The sequence below is a fragment of the Notechis scutatus genome, chromosome 1 (assembly GCF_049901735.1).
Source record: "Notechis scutatus isolate UNSWTSFEM ecotype Mainland chromosome 1, rNotScu1.2, whole genome shotgun sequence".
Lineage (NCBI taxonomy): Eukaryota > Metazoa > Chordata > Lepidosauria > Squamata > Elapidae > Notechis > Notechis scutatus.
In genome coordinates, this window is record NC_142009.1 from 211,475,857 (window position 1) to 211,494,083 (window position 18,227).

Below are 18,227 nucleotides of genomic sequence, written 5' to 3' on the forward strand. Positions count from 1 at the left end.
CGAGGGCAATTAGACAGGAATTTCTTAACACTTCTTTTCAAATAGCAGCCATAGATACTTTAAATACAGAGTATGTTTAAATACAATTTATTATTACCCAGGAAAAACGTGGTCACCATTTGTCTACTCCAAGTCTTCAAAGCCTAGAATTTTCCCACCAATCAGTTAGAACTGAAGAAGCATTTTGGTTGAGAAGCGAAATGTTTTTAATGGGGGAAAAACCAGGAAAGTCCAGTTGCCTTATGGAAAAAGCACCTTTGGGATAACCATGACTTGGATGATTGAAAATCTCCATAAAGAAATCCAGGGCATGTTACTGTACGTGGAAATCTATCAGGGGAGCAAGAGGGCAAAACGATGAACTGTTTATCACAGCATAAACCATGTGACTTATTGTAGTTCCATGCAACTCATTTTTCATTATTTTGGCCTCGTGGTAGATCCGTAGTCTTGGAGGAAGGGGATGAGTCTATTTCTCCTACACTTTTCTCCAGCTGCTAATTTCCTCCATTACAGCTCTTATTTAATGGACAATTATTTGAGATTTTCATTTTAGTAATTTAAACATTAGCTTTCGGGAATTTTCTCATCACATCCCTTTTCAGTATGTTGGGGAAAAATGGTATTTTTGTTGAAAAAAAATGGTATTTGGCTTCATGGAAAGTTCTGAGTGGCATACTGAATGTGCCCCAAACATAAATATTCAGTGTTCTTTTTTATGCATCAGACCTAATTTTCGCTAAAGTGGGAAAAAACAATAACCTAGCAATAAGAAAAAAAAAGGTGGAGAGATGGATCTGAAGTATGTATGCCTCTGTCACAAATTTCCATTTATGCAACAAACTTTTCTTTCATCTCTTACACTCTTCCTATATTTCACATCCACCAATCTGTCTCCCAAGCCCCCTAAGCAAACAAACAAACAAACAAAAAATCAGGGAAGCAGCTACAGGGCCATTTTATCATTGGGTTCATTCTAATCCCCCCCCCTTTTTTTTTTCATTCTAACCCATATTTTTACCAAGTAAAAGCTCAGTCACCATTTCTCTAATCTGAGTCTTCAAAGTCTAATTTATGGAATAAAAACTTGCTAGTTTCTCCTCCTTTTCCTCTCTTGTGCACTGTATGTATTCCTGTATTGTTTGTGCAGTGTGTGAATTAGACAGAACATGGCTGTTGTTTACTTTGCGGAATTACCTCTAAAGTTTTAGATTTTTTGCTTTTTATTAAAAACCCCGCCATATTTGCTGTTAGTAAGAAATTCCTTACCTAGGTGCAGATAGTTTTCTAATTTACTAAGTGTAATGTTATGACCAGCAGTGATGTTTTTGCTTCTACCTGACACTCTGCTTTTGTTTCTATGCTGTGTTACAAATGAAGCACCAAAACAAAACCTATTGAACTTATCCTGGTAGTACAGGTAGTCCTCATTTAAGTACTGCCTCATGTAGCAACAATTTACCTTTAGAAGAGTAATAAAAAAGTGACTTTGTGACCCATCCTCCTATTTAGGTCCGTAAAGTGAAGGAAGATTATAAACACAATTTGTTTCCCTTGGTAAGGGCTATCTGTATGTATATATTTTGGATGTATAAAAAGATTGCAGAGTTGAGGGAAAGTTCATAGCTTTCTACTCTGGATATTGATTTGAATTAGTTGCCAAATCAAACAATATTATTGTCTATTCTCTTAATTATCCTTAAATGCATTGATTGTGCTACATATCCATTTGTAAAAGCCTTTTACAGATTTAGTTCTGATGTCAGAGAATACAACATGATGCCTCGACTAGCCAAGCTTTCATAAAGCCATTAAGTTTGATCCCTCTTCTGGTGGGATGTTTTGGCTTTTGGAAAATTTGCTACAAAATAATATAATTCTATATTATGAATAACAAATGAACTAGAGTTAGTCTTGAGCAGTGTCTAATGAGAAGAATAGAAGAATGGTATGTTGGAAGGTCTGGTGCCGCATATCAAAATTGACATGATTTGAATGGATTTTTCTTTCCTAGAAATAAATCCGTTAGTGATTAAGGAGACCGATTCTGCCTTAGATGAGAAAGACTTGTCCAATATTTTAAAAGGCTATAATAAGGACTCAGCTGGAAACTTCATTGTCATAACACAGTTTGAAAGATGCTTGTCAAATTACCAGGAACTAGTAACTAAGTAATTGGAAGCTATGCATGGCCTGTCTACAAACTTTTCTCTGAAGAAGGAGTTACTTAGTCAAATATTTAAATTTACCAGCCTAAATTCATCACTTCCCACAGTCTCTTAGGGAAAACATTGTGAGACATAGAGCAATAATCTTAGTTCTAAGATTCTGCAAGTTTAATAAACAGCTATTATAGAGATACTTGTACATGCACAATGACAAATCTTCTGTAAATTATGCTACTTTGACTGTCAGTTAGAGCTCCAAACCCTATGTATTGTGCTGAACATAAAAGATCATCTCACCATCGTGACTATAGATACAATTCTACTGATTTAACCCAGAAGCTAAAAGATAGTTGAACTATCCATGTTATTTTTTAAAAAATTGTCAAATGTATATATAAGTGCATTTTAGCGACACACAGCAAACTCTCACACTTAACTCACTACACTTATATTTTTTAAAAAATGTTTTATTCTGGGTCATAAATATATTTAATACAAATTATGTCAATAATATATAGAGAGCCTCGGTGGCGCAGTGGTTAGAGTGCAGTATTGCAAGCTACTACTACAATATGGCAGATCAAATCCCACCAGGCTCAAGGTTGACTCAGCCTTCCATCCTTCTGAGGTGGATAAAATGAGGACCCAAATTGTTGGGGGCAATATGCTGACTCTGTAAACCGCTTTGAAAGGTCTGTAAAGCATATAAAGCGGTATATAAGTCTAAGTGCTATTGCTATTGCTATATATACTATTTTGTTTTCCTTTGCTAGAAATAAGCAGATTCTGTTATATAGCTAATACATGAAGAATTTGATCTAGGGGTTAAGGCACCAGGCTTCAAACCAGGAGTTCTAGTCCTGCCTTAGATATGAAAAACCAGCTAGGTGATTTTAGGCCACGCTCTCTCTCTCAGCTTAACTCACCTCACATGGTGGTTGTTGGGAGGAAAATAAAAGGAGGAAGGAGTATTAGATATGTTTGCCACCTTGAGTTGTTTATAAAAATAATAAAGTTGGGGTATAAACAAATCATATTTTAATAATGATAAATTAATTTAATATTATTAAATAACTAATAATAAATAAATGAACTACTATATTCACACAGTAAGGGCATTTAGACTAAGAAGATGTGTTCTCCTTTTAAAAAAAGACAACAAATACATTGACAGAATATTTTTCACATGTTCTGAGCTCTGGCTTAAATTTAAACTCCAAAGCATATTAAGCAAGTTTTTGTTTGTTATTCACAATCTCTTGCATTAGCCATGTTTTCTACCTCTCTCCCAAGGGGATAGAATATCCCATCTGATATGTTTTTATGCGCTTTTGTTTCCAACTTTTTCCCAATCACTAGAGCTACAATGAAATGCTAATTTAAAGATTATTATGATATATTGTTTTATTTTCACATTTTAATGAGCCATTATTTTGTCTTAACTTTTATGGAAAAAAAGCACGTTATGAAACAAAATGGAGTGTTTGCATAGTTTAAGAGTAAAAAATATCTACATGAAAAAGAATCACTCCTTTATTGAATATTAAGTTGGTACAGTATATATGGTTGACAAGTTAGCAAACATGCAACTTGTGGTTCTAGAATATTTTATCACAATTAAACACTCTTGGTTCAATTAAAGCCATGCATATATAAAATATTGGTTTCTAGGCATTTTTTTTTATCCTGTTCAAATGTATTTAGTGAGCCTGTATGTTTGAAATATTCTAATATTTCCTAGGATTAGCCTTTCTTTAAAAGAACCTGAGAATACAGTGTAATATGTTTGATAAGAATCTAAACTATTGTTCTAGACATTGTAAATATTAGATATTTTTACAGCAGGGAAAACTGTGAACATTCCATACCTGTTTAAAAAATGAATCTAGAAATTGCAAGAATCCATAATCAATTTCTTGAGTCTCTGTTGTAGGATCCGATTTGGATTTGCAACATTATCCTGAGACACATATATTCGCCTTCATTTGTTAAGTCTCTGTGTCTCTGATTTTATTTTAAGTATAATTTGGGTATTTTGGTTCTTATTCAGCTTTGTCTGGTGAGATTTGATTAATTGACTGATTAATTGATTGACTTTGCAAAGATGCTATACCAGTTGTCATAGTATAATTGACTTACCTTCCATAGTGCCCATCCATAGTGGAATGGCATCTATTGCCAGGAGCAAAATGAAATATCCTCACCCATTCCACACACAAAGATATAAATCCATTTTGGTGGTGATTCTATGGAGCAGGTTTCAGAGGACACGATGATTTTTATGCCTAGAAGGGGGGGAAATATTGTGAGAAAAAAATCTACTTAGAGAATATAGGATATAATCCTATTTTTGTGCTTAGTTGCAGAAGGAGGACATAAAGGAACCATTGTAATTATCTGTTTAAGTTTATTTGTGTCTATACCATACATATCTGTACACAACAACAATAAAAAAGAATTTAAAGGATCATTGTATACATTTCATCAGTGGAAGAAATGAGAAGGCTGCTATTTGGATGGCACAGAATTTTTTTTCTGTCTAGGAAGCTCTTCTAGAATATATTACTCAGAAATACAGTGCACATTGATTTTAGAGAAATGTGTATTCCATTGAGGTTTAAAAGGGAAATAAATAGATCAAGGAGCAAGAAGGTTTAGTGAAACCCAACAGCAATTCCCTCTGTAATCAGAAATACAAGTGTTTGCCCCAGAATTAAAAACTGAAGTGACAGCTTCTTTGGTATGCTGTACTTGAGCTCTGCAGTCCATTAAATTTATTGTTAAACATCTGCCAGGTAGATTCTGCCTTCTATAGAAGTCATTTTCTTGTAACATCATTTTTCACTTTTTAAGAATAACACTGCAAAAGGTTCAACGGTTTAACTTAAAAACAATTTCATCAGGAAAAAAAGCTTGTCTTATATATGCCTTTGTTTTTTAATTATTTATTTAAAACATTTATGTAACCACCCATCTTATAACCAGCTCTGGATGGCTCCCAAACAAAAGTTAAAATAGCATAAATCCGTATTAGCACTATAAAACTAAACAACTGTTAACAACAGTGTTTCGGTTATATACATTCTTCATTGAAATTGTTGAGCTGGATTTCATGAAATATTTTTTTGAAATTGAGAGCAATTGATCGACATACTACTAAAACCTTGTTTGTAGGATGTCACCTACAATCCGTCTCCTGCTTGGGCGGGGGGTTGGACTAGATGACCTACAAGGTCCCTTCCAACTCTGTTAATCTGTAATTGGGCATAACAGTGCATCATAGACCCATAATTCTTTACAATGTACCCCATACAGACTAACTTAAAGAATGCATCCAAAATCCTCTTCCGGTTTGCGAGGCTTCAGCAGCGGCAGGGATTCGCAATCCAGGGCGATCCCTGCCGAGCTCACTGCCAAGGTTCCCCCGATCCGTTTGGATCTGGGGGATATAGCTGCCCTGTAGGGGCAGCTGAAGACAGGGGGGATCTGGAAAGGGGATAAGGGGTGTCGCAGACCCCCTCCCCAGCCAGCAAAACCCCCTTTTCCCGAGGCAGAGGAGCGGCGGTCAGCAATGGCCGCCATGAAGAAACCTGCAAACGGACAAGATTGTGCAGGAGGAAGAAAATCGGAAAAATCGTGAGAGTTGTTTCTGGACCGGGATAAAGTTGCCAAGGGATAAAGCAAAAGAAAGTTTCCTGGGACTTGAAAATTGCTACAGAGAAGTTGCTACATTGTTTCCAGAGAGAGTTACAAGCGGCGCACACAATTCTAAAAGGGAAAGTTTTTTTCTTCACTCTCCTTCCTAACGTGACAGTGGATGGAACAACAAGAGAAATCTGAAAATCTAGGTAATTAAACACTGAAGAGATAAGGATTTCTGAATGATCTTTTTTTTAAAAAAAAGACTTTAAAAAATTCTTTTTGCTGTGAGTGGTAAGGGAGAGGGAAAAATTGGATTAGAATTTGAAAATAAGGAGAAGACTGCCTGGATTTTTAAAGAGTTATAAATACTAACAAGGCTTCTGAAAGATATATATTAAATGGAACTTTGTGATCAAACTCCAATCCCAGAAAGAGAAAGTGAAGAAGGAGAAAGTGCTTAAAAGAAATAACTTACTTGGATCGCTTGGTGATTTTACCACTTTTGAGAATTATCTCTGATTAAAAGCACTTGGGTGGTTGCTTGGGAAAACTTTTTCTCTTTATAATGGCATTACTTGTGGACGGATTGAAACTTATATCAAAAATATGAAAAAGAAAAGCAAGAAGGGAAGGACGTTTTTGATACTCTTTTTCAGTATTTAGAAATGGCGGTCTACACTTATGTAAAATTGAATGAACAACAGGATGACTGGGACAAAGAAGAAGCCATTTTTGATGAACAAGTGACTTTGGCTGGGGAAGGAAAGGAGAAAGAGAAAAAGGAAAAAGAGACTTTAAGACCTATAAAAGCAATCAAAAAAGAGAAAAACAAGATGAAAAGGAGATATTATGTTAGAAGACAACAGAAAGGAGGAAAGCAGAGAAAAAGGGAGGTGGAGAGACAAAGGGGTAAAGAGGACAGAGAGAAGAATAAGCAAGGGAGAAAAGGGACGAGAAGCCTCAATAGTAGAGAGCAAGATGTAAAGAAACAAAAGTTTTTTTAGAGATAATGGGTAAACTTTATTGATAAAGGGATTCTAAAGGTACATAAGATTGTTTTTATATTTGTATTTAGAAATAATTTTAGAAAGTTGGAAATAATGTGCAATTTAAAGTGTGATAAAATGTTTAATATAACTTAGTGAAACTTGTGTTAAGAAAAGGGAAACATTTCATGAAATAAGGATTTGAGATATGATGTGGGGGGAATAATTGTGGAAAATATAATTATTCCCAAAAAGGCATGATATTTAATTGAAATGGATAAAATGGTTAAGATATAAAGGAATTTTGGGGAGAAAGATATAAATGAATGTCAATATTAATGATTAGACAGTGTTATTTCAGTGAAATTTTTTTTTTGAAAGGAGAGATTTGAAGTAGGAGAAGGAGGAATACCTTAATGAAATAATGATTTAAAATATGTGATGTGGGGGGGAATAATTATGGAAAGTAGGTGCTCCCACAAAAGTATGTTAATTAATTGAAAAGTAATGTGCTAAGTGTTTATGATATAAAAGAATATGAATATTAATGAATAGATTAGTATTGGTATTGATAATATTGTATAATTTTAGAATGTACCAAACAGAATCCCAATGTAAGTTAGGTATTTTATATTAAGTATTATAAATGTAGGGGAAAGAGGTAAAGGCGTCATACTCCAATTAGTGTACAGGAGAAGCTTTTTTTTAAAGAAGAAAGATAAATGGATAGTTGGAAATAAACAGACAAAGAATAATAAATATTATGATTTGAACTGAGATTAGATAAATAAAATAAAATTAAGAGAATCTAAGAGAGAGAAGAAGCTATATAAAAAATTGAAAATGGTAATAAGATATGGAATGGCATATAAAATGAATATGAATTTGAGTTTGTGTCTGTACAAAGAGTTTTGACCCAGGATTAAGCAACTTTCAGAAAAGATGTTTTTTTTTTATGTTTATATGTTTTGTATTCTTATGTGTTTATGTTTGAATGAGCTAATAAAACCTTGGAGAAAGGTTAGAAAAGGATAATGGAGAGAAAGATAGAAGAAAATAAAGCAAGCCAGAAAGGGAAAATATGTGATTGTAAGGAAATGTGTTAATGTTGTAAAACTTACAAATAATTTTTAGAAACTTTTAGAAAAAAGGTTTTATGTTTATCTTTTATGTTTTGTATGCTTTTAAAAATTAATAAAATTTGTTTAAAAAAAAAAAAAGAATGCATCCAAAATCTGGGACCCATTATTCATATGGGATTGATATTTGGCAAAGTTGTAGTTGCTTCAACTATAACTGCTTCAGCGCTGCGCCACTGCACTGCTGTCGTGATCACGTATCCATCATTTCCAAGTCTCCCTGCTAGCTTTCCAAAAGGAAAGTCAGTGGGGAAGCCAGCAGGAAGCTGAAAGTTGCTCCTCTTCCAACTACTTTTTTGTGCACATGTGATAGTTCTGTTTCTCTGTTTGGTAGGGAAATATCTCTGAAACGGGACACATATAATAATGATGGTAATTTTCAGATCACACCTCTAGTTTCCACAAAAGAAAGGAAAAGATTATGAAAAATTCAAAGGGAAACTTTTTGTTCAAAGAGTTTTGCATATAATTTGATTGTAAGTTCAGAGACAAAGTGATGCTAAACATTCAAAAGCGAAGAATGGAGTTTTATATTAAAGAGCTCTTAAGCATTATTGGAAAATCATTAAAGAATTCTACTCTTGTTTAACTTGTGTTAACTAATGTTCAGTCTTCTTTCTGCTTTTTTTGTGTCAGAAATTGCATTAAGTATCAAAGATGGCATTGTAAATTTATTCCCCCCCTCTCTCTTTTCACCCACCTGGTCAAAAAAATAAATCCTTCTAAATGTAAGTTTTTAATACATAACCCTGCTTTTTACATATACATGAATAGATAGGTATCTGTCACGGTATCAGGATGTGTGCTTATACCCTCTCTGAATATGTGTTGACTATGTGGTGTGTCAATTACAGTTTATTCCATCAATTTTATGTGAGGTTGTCTCTAAAAATATTGCTATTTGGAGCATTCCTGAAAGGTATCATTGCTTTCTCCAGTTGTTTGCTCTCGTTGAATCTAATTCAAGTGTTTTCCAATTTTATGTCTTATTTTGTTTTGTATTTCTACAAAGTATAGAAATTCCAGAGGCATATTTCTTATGGATCATTTTTATTATATAGGGGCATTTTTATTATATAAGGATTTTGACTTTATTATTTAGTTATACAGGCAGGACCCGGAACAAATTCTTTATTCTTAAATACTCTGATTTAGGTTTTTAGCCACTCTGTTTTCTTCACCTTCTGCACCAGGTTTTTAGGCTTACCTCCAATAACCCCACTTGTGTGTATATGGAATAGATCTGCTGTGCTTCTTGGACTGTTTTGGGGATTTGTGTGTGTGTGTTTCTATACATGCGTCTAGCTTAATTTGTTCGTAATTCTGTAAATATTGGGAGCATTCAGGCATGGTTGGTATGTCTCTGTTATGACTAGGTAGGAAATGATTGAAAAAAATATGTTTGCTGTTAGCATATATTTATTGTGTCCTGTAAAAGGCATTGGTGTATATCTCTATCTACATCTCCATTTCATGTCGTGAAGGTACTTTGTATAACGGTAGCTTTCTTTAATAAGCTGATCGGATTTCTGCCTGCTTCATGAGTAAGGAGACCATACTTTTTCAATTACTGCAACTCTTTGGACCTAAAGTAATCTACGTCAGTTCAGCAGATGGATAGGAATGCTTGTCCAATTTTCACAATTGTTAATATTCCATTAAGGATTTTCAGTATTGGTAACCCTATAGCCCTCAGAGGTCTCCCAATGCGGTACATTGTGGGTGTACATTCTCTGCAATTCCTATCCCCATTATACTCTTGGCAGCACTGCTATCCTTGTTACTGAACAAGTTGAGGAATTGTTTGTGTGATCTCTCAGAGAAGATAAATGAATATTGTCCTCATGCAATTTCTTCCCAGGGGGGAAAAAACCAAGCTTATAATAGTTGGTTAATCTGCTATTGGAACAGATATCAAGAATGTAATTGCCAGGGAAAGAGGTCACCAAGAGGAAGGTGATTAAATTCTTCTTCTTGCTTAATACAACTCTAGAAATTATGGAGGAGAGGATAATAAACAATTTATGTGCAACCTCCAATCGAGGAGTTAGTCCTTGCATTACCCATCCCTGCCTTACTGTAGATCAGTATTCTCTCCATGTAGTAAGAGCACCTATTAGAAGGTTTATATATTAGATAGCAACAAGGAGAAGATTTTAAGGGATTATTTCTTTTCTATCTTTTGCCAGCCTTTGGTTGTTTATTTACTGCATTTATATCCCATCCTGCTCCTCAAAAATTACTGAAGGTGCCTAACTATTAGAGAGAAGAAAACAGAAAATATAAGCAATGAAAATCTCATTTTAAGAAGTTATGACCACAGCCAAATCAGACTAACAAAGCATGGTGGAAGAGGGAGATCTTGACTACTTTCCTGAAATCAAAGTGAATGGGAGCAAGCATGCCTTTAATGAAAAGAAGGACTAGAGGGGTGACATGACAGAAGTGACTTGGGAAAATAAAGGTGCCTTTAAGACTGCTTGTGTTGCTGATCTTAAGAACTGAATAGGTTCATATCCATGTTCATATCCATGCATATGATCTTAAGATCTGAATAGGTTCATATACCTGCGTAATTACTAGTTGACTCTGTTCTTATGAATTCTTTCTGACCACAGACACCAAATTATTTCTCAAGTAATATAGAAGCAGTAAACTTACATCTTCTGTGTATACCCAAATATTACTTTTATTGAAATAATCAATAAACAGGTTTATTATTTTATTATTTAAGTTATGTGGAAGATAAGACTAAGACTTTAGTGCCTTGCTTAAGCTCATCAGATTTGAGATAATATCCTTTGCATTAAAAATATCTGCAAAGTAACAGTCAAATTAGATGAGCGGATCCGTGAATTGTTAAGATATTACAGAATGATCTATTGAAATGAGCAGATTTAGTAACAAACTGTAATGAATTGGATGAGTTTTTATTCAGAAGATGAGATGTAAAATTCAGAGAAAGAAAAGATCGTGCAGTACTAAAAAATCTTCTCACCTGAAACCAAAAGCTATATTCAACAGAAGTTTGTTATGCTCTCCTGCAGCTTGAGAATGTAGCTTATCAGTGTCAATCTTTATTTAATGAACCTTTTCAATAGAAATTGAGTAGAATCATGTAACAATCATCTTCACAAGTATGTGAGCCATTCATTTTCCATCCCATCAGATAAAGGAATATTTGCATCATGTACTTACTTGCTACCCAGAGAAATCTATAGAACACCTAAATGTTTTCCAAGCAAATTTAGTAGGATACCAGCTGCCAGACAAAACCAGTAGCATCAAATCAACTGTTACTTTTTTGAGGGAGTACCTTTTTTAAAAAATCTACTCAGAGGTGTAATACTTGGATCAAAAGGAGAAAAACAAATCAAGTTTTTAGCTATCTGTATCTGCATGCCATCACACTCTTTCTAATAGTTCTAGAGCACCTTAGAGATAACCAAGTTTTAATTGTATGTGTGAGAGAGAGTGATTTAACAAGTTAGATCTTGTAGTTGTTGATTTGTAACTTTTCAAGACAGATTCAGAAAACTGAAATATTAGCAGGGAATTGATGTGGAAATATGCTGGCACACTTTTGAGAAACAATAGTTTACTGTAGTTATATACAAATATTTTTACAACTTACTCCAACACTTCTGTTGAGAATAGGTCTTCATGCATGTCATATAGACTCTATATAGAGTATCCTTTTGATATCCTTGGAACTTTGCAGATCTGTTTAGAAAACTTCCCTTTGTACACACAGTTCAACATACAAATGTTCCTGTACAAGGAAATATCCCAATAGCAATAGACACTAGAGGTATCTGGTAAGGTGAATACCAAAAAAACTCTTTTCTGGAAATACTGTCATTGTGTACTAAAATTTATAACTTGTGAATAATTTCTTAACATGCCTCTACTGCCATATTGGTTGCAGCTTATTCCAACAAATAAAATTAGTTCTCAACAACCAAACTTTTACACAAATATTAACTGGGAGAAACCAAAAGCAACAACTATACACATTGAAAGCATTGCTCCATCGTACGACCAAATACACATACATCCATAAGTCTAATAAAACAATATTTAAGCAAGAAGAGTAAGCGTAAATTGGGATAATTGGTTTCCACTAACTCATGTCAAAGAGTTAGAGATAAGAGATATGTATATCCCTTTTGAGGTCATTGAAGAGAAAAAGAGAAGGAGGGAGCTGATTCCAGAGTTATGAAGCCAAATCCTGGAAGATCTGAATTTATAACCTAGAGCAGAAAAAGGCCCTGATCATAAGAAGTGAACAAGATTATAAAGAGAAATAACGCCAGGCAGATATGGGAGCAAGGTATTTATTTATTTATTTGATTGGCTGATATTTCACTTTCAGTTTTGCAATTCTCAACCGTTACATTGTCCAAACCTCTGACAGAAACCATAGCCCACATATTTAAGGTTGGACTGTTAAGAAACAAAGCATTACTCTCTAGAATCATATTTATTTCCATCACAGTCTTGTACCCAATAAAAGACCCCTTCTGAACTGAGAAACATATTTCCCAGAAGACTAGTTCACCTTTGGATAAATGGATGTTCCATGGTTGGCCATGATAGCTGTTTTGTGAGATATCCTCAACATACTGTAAAATTTCCAAATATGCCTTTTTAAGAAAATATACTTAAAATTAAACAAGGAATCATTGAAAATTGTCAGAACTTTGATAATGATTGGGGTAGGCAAAGTTAACAGGAATTTAATGAAATGGTTTTATGTAGAAACAATTCTATTCTGGAAACATGCATTCATTCTTTATAAAAGGAATTATTTTTTTAAAAAATCTCCCTTCCTGAATAATAAGTATCTAGTATGCATTAGTATCTTCTAAATAATGTCAAGTTACTCTTCGTCACAGTTTGTTGAAGACAAATAATTACTTTCTTCTTTTAAGAGATAAAACACATTGCACTTGTCTAATTGCCAATTCTTCTGAAAAACTACTGGGTTATTCAGTTTAGCTGTCCCTCCTTTAAGCCAAATATATTAGTGTTCTGGATCAACTTCCTTATTAAACATAGTCCTAAAATGCCTTTATAATTATGTACAATCAGCTATTGAATTATAATATAATCAGCCATTGAATTATAATTACTTTTCCAGAAAATTTACCCCGTACCATCTCAGTTACATGGAGAATATAAAATGAATAGCACTCTGAAAAATATGTGTAAATCTGACAGTTGCATGCAAATGTTTAGGCACACCTGGTCAAATGGTATGTTTCAATAAACTCTAAATGAATCAGAGCTGACACAACCTTCACGTTGTACTAAGTTAAACAACTAATTTTCTTGCCGATTTGAACGCATATCTTGCATCCTTTTATGATCAGTTATATACAGATTCAAAATAACAGAACAATGAAGCATCTTTCTATCGTTGCATTGGGAGATCTTTTTTTTTAACCTCCTGTTCTTCTTTGCAAAACTCTTCTAATTCAGACATATTCTTAGGTCTCTTTTACAAGTCCTACACGGTTGAGATCTGACCACATATTTTCAGGAGTGTCCCAATATGGGGGACATTTAAAAACATTTACCTTTTGTAAGTAAATACTTTGACTGATTTCAAACTACATTTCAAATTACTGTTGCTGAAATATATACTCCCTTTCTGCCTTCCAATTCTTCACTGACAGTGAGATGTTAATATTTAGGATATATTGATATTTAGTCAAATCCATTCTTCCTTCCATCTGTCAATTGTTCCTGTGAACTGCCTGCCACAAACTCCAACCCATGCTAGAGGCACTATGGCAAGATGTTGTTTCCTTCAAGCACTTCAATGTTTTTATCCCAAATTCATATTTTGAAGTTTTTGTTTTATCAATCGAAGGCATATTGTTCCAAATGAATGGTGCCTTTAGGTAATACCTAAAGATTCCCTTCTGGGGACGACAGCTTCCAGAATCAGTTAAAAATACTAGTATGACCAATAAGTCAACCCTTTTAGATATGATCAGTATTATAGTTTTATGTGGATTTCATCTTTATAGAATCCTTCTAAGTCAAAATGGTACTTTTTTTCCCATGGTGAGCTGTGCTTATCCTTTGAATGGTTTGAGAGGAAGCACATCTCCAAAATTAACAGAATAACCTTAAAGGTCTTCTTATCCAACCCGCTGGTCAAGTAGGAGAACCGATACCATTTCAGACAATTGGCTATCCAATCTTTTTTTAAAAAATCCTCCAGTGATGGGGCATCCACAAATTTTCAAGACAAACCATTCCGCTGGTTATTTATTCCATCCAATTGGTAAATAAATTTACAGATACTTCTAAAATTCCGTTTTCACTTTGTCATGATGGGTGTAGATTAGTGAGAGAGAGAAAAAAAAGGAATTTCAACAAGCTGTAGAATAGGCTGCAGCATAACAAAATTGACAAAAGTGAAGGGGGTAGGAATGCTTTCTCAATGCCCTATGTGTATATGCTATAACAGCTAGTTTAGGGGTAAATTCTTTCAAGCCTCTGCTTTATAAGTAATATATAAAAATTGGATGGCTTATATTTCATTTTTTGTAAGAACCATAGTTTTGATCTAGAAATGAATAACTCAGGCTACATCTAGAAATGAGCAACTCAATTTCTGTGTGTAATCCTTTCCCTGATTTCAATCATTCTTTTAAAATTCTGTATTTACTTGTTAGGAAGATAAAGTGGGTTCCCCCAGTCAAATGGCTATCTGTAAATTAGGAATAGGAAGTTGTCTTACATTCTGTCACAGAGGAAGCACCACCTGCATAATTTAGCTTGTATGAAAATATTAAGGGAATCAAATTTAAAACATGTATTTAAAAAAAAGGAGAAATGATCACAGAGTGACAATACAACAAAATTATTGGAAGAAGCAGCTAAAATCTAGCTTTGTAAAAAGTATCCTGCATTTCTTACCTGACTCCTATCCTAGTATTCAGGGATTCCATAACAATGAAAGTGAGAACCAGAAAAGTCCATAAACAGAATAGAGCCTTATATTCCAATGAATATAGACAGTTCTCTTTATGCACTTTGTGTTTATATTGTGATTTCTCAGATAAGTGGCTTTACAGAAACAATGCATAGAAATTCTAGCTATTTGGAGTCTTGTTTTTCCTATTTTTCCTTACATCTACTCCCCAAAAATGATAAATATAACTTGTGGCTAGTAAAAAAAAATGCTCATTTTGTCCCCAATACCATATTCTACAGATGGGGAAAATACAATGGGAAGTCCTCCAAAGCTCCATGCTGTTCAGATGGCCTAAGTGGATGCCTTTACTGTTATCAATGAATTATTCATCCATTTCAATTTGAGCTAATATGAAGGGACAGAATTCTCTTTCTGAAGATCAAGTTAGTTCTCCCCACCCCCCAACCAGCTTTTATTGCAGTAATTTGTTAAAAGGAAAATAGCTTCCCGAAATAAATTCATGTTAAAATGTTGGCCTTAAATCATAACCATTTGCTCACTACTGTCACTTCCTGCTTATATTCAGTTAGCTTTGGACACAGTGCTTAGAATATCATCTGGTCTGGAGGAGGAGAATTCATGTCCTGAAATTGGGATAATTTGGAGGAAAATGTGTGGATTCACCGAAAGTTTCTACTCTTGTTTTAGTGAACATGTTACCACAATTTTTAATTGTTTTCTTACTCAAAATAATAATCTGTATTCAGAATTGATGCACATCAATTCTGTGCATTATTGAGTCACATTTATGTAGACTGATTTTGAATAACCTAAGAAGAATAGAATATGGTTGGTACTTAGAAGACATCTGAATAAGAATTCCTGTTTAGCAGTCAGTGGATAATTCAGTAGTTAGCAAATATTTGGGTCACATTTAAAATGGGGGTCTGGTCAGAAACTAAGCAGAATTTGATACCTCAAAAATTATAAAAAACTAATTGCTTAGATTTTATGTTTTTTTTTGGGGGGAACCAGAGCAGTTGAGAGAAAATAGGAAAGTTTTATTATTATTATGAAAAAAGCCTCACTCTCCAACCCTTATCTCCTTAAACTGTTTTAAAATACCACCCATAGTAAACTCAGCATGCAGAAGGTGGACCACTGAATCTAGGAAACCAAACAATAATCTACAATAAGCTGACATTCACTGTGACTAAAGTATGAGAGTTTAGGTTTGATGGCAGACATTGGGTCTACAAAGAAGGAATGAACTAATTGCCTGACACAACTGTAAGTTGTCCTGGTTTTACAGACTTCCCAGCTCCTTTCTTTTCAGAGGTTTGGACTCTGATATTTTCCTCTGCTTTTTCTTTGTTTGGCACTCCATATTGGTGAGGCGGACCTTTTTAGAGCTGGATTCTTCAAATAAGCAGCACCTCAGTTCATCTTTACAATTGCAGCAGATAAATAAGGATATTAATTTTTCATATGGAGACAGATCCTGAAAAAAATGTCTTAAAACAGGGAGACATAAGTACAAGAAAACGAACAAATAGCATCGATGTTTAGAAAACTGTTAACTCTGAATGTATTGAATTGCTCTTCATTGGCTAATGTTCTCTTATGTAAACTTTGGCTAAAAGGCTCTAGGGAGACATGTATGAACATCTCTGCTGTAATACCCATGTCAGCAATGTGAACATTACTGAGCTTTCAGCATGAGTAAATAACAAATCACAACACAATACAGGGAGAGCTTAAGAAGCTTTGATCTTGGAAATATGTATGTCGTCTTCCCATGAAAGTTAACATTCAGTAAAGTCACTTTTTGGGTAGGGAAGGCTGTTCTACAAGGTTTCCCAAATGGCTGAAAAGCAAAACTGTAACTTTTAAAGTTTGTCCAGTTCATAAGTGGGAACTTCATTCTATTGCAAATGGTTTTGTTTCTATGCTTTCCAATATATCTGGCAGTACATTCCAGGAAGTGATCAGTTGGTTATTATTACGTTTCAGTAGCTGACTAAAGAAAAGCAAGTAAAGGATCATATGAAAAGGAACTGAGTTTGAACCAATAGATAAACAGGTATTACCTTGTGTGTTTTAAATTTGAAAAAAAAAAAAAAGTAGGTTTTTCAGGATTGGTAGATCTATCTGAATTGGCAACAAAAGGGTATAATGTTTAGTTTGGCTTTGAAGAAGCCTATGGATTCCTAGCTGTTACATAAAGCTAGATATGGTCTGATTGGTTCATTCAGTCACCTGATCCTATGGTCTGAGAAGCTATAGTACAGGAAGTCCTTCACGTAAAGTTCTTTGTTTAGTGAAAAAAATGTCCTGTTTGTTTTTCACATTATGACCATTGCAGCATACAGATACAGATAATCAGAGTTGGAAGGGACCTTGTAGGTCATCTAGTCCAACCCCCAACTAAGCAAGAGACCCTACACCCATTTGTGACAAATGGCAGTAGATGCTTGACAATAGGTTCATATTTATGACGGTTGCAGTGTCTTAGGTTCCTGTGTTCACTTTTTGTGACCTTCTGACAAGCAAAGTCAATGGGGAAGACAGATTTCCCTTAACACGGCGTTAACAACTGTGATGATTCACTTAACAACTGTGGCAAGGAAGGTCATAAAATGGGGCAAAACTCACTCAACAAATGTGTCAAATGTTAGCCATGGAAATTTTTGCCTCATTTGTTGTACTAAGTTGAGCGCCACCTGTATTAACCCCAGGCATCTTCTGGATAATGTTGTGGAGCAGTCACAAATAAGTTCTGTCTGCTGAAAATATGCAGCAGTTGTAAGTGTGGTGTGCTTCCAATTCAGTATTAGAATTTGAGGCCCCAAGGCATGGCAAGGCTTTACGTGCAGCTCTGTCAGTTGACAATACAATTCTGCTTCATGCATGCTGGTTTGAATGCAGTGTTTCTATTCTTCAGTGGATGCCATGGCTTTGAGACTAGTTTTTACAAACCAATGTCAAAAAATAAACTTTTACAAACAGCTTATTTCTTTTCAGTTTCATGCACTGAAAAGTTGGCCATTCAGAGCAAAAAAAAAATGAAAACCAGATGCATTCAAATTTAGTTAATGTAGTTAAACACAGCCCAACATATGTAATCCACTTTAGAACTGATTTGGAAGCAAAAAAAATTAATATCTGGGGAGGGAGGGGTTTTTTTTTTTGTTTTGTTTTTTGTTTTGTTTTGTTTTGCTTGTTTTAGCATTTCCAAGAATGGAAAGGACGGGTAAATAAAGAGATCTGTTCTGCCATCTGTAGTTTGAGGTCTACTTGCCAATTGCAAATGTATATTAAAGAAAAGAACGATTCACATTGGAGCGCTTATGAAAAA

General features: G+C 34.4%; 1 protein-coding gene across 4 annotated transcripts in view; it reads left to right on the forward strand.

Moving 5' to 3' along the window:
- The window catches only part of NCKAP5 (NCK associated protein 5), a 711,275-nt gene that overhangs the window by 612,686 nt on the left and 80,362 nt on the right, over positions 1–18,227 (forward strand). The window lies entirely within an intron of this gene.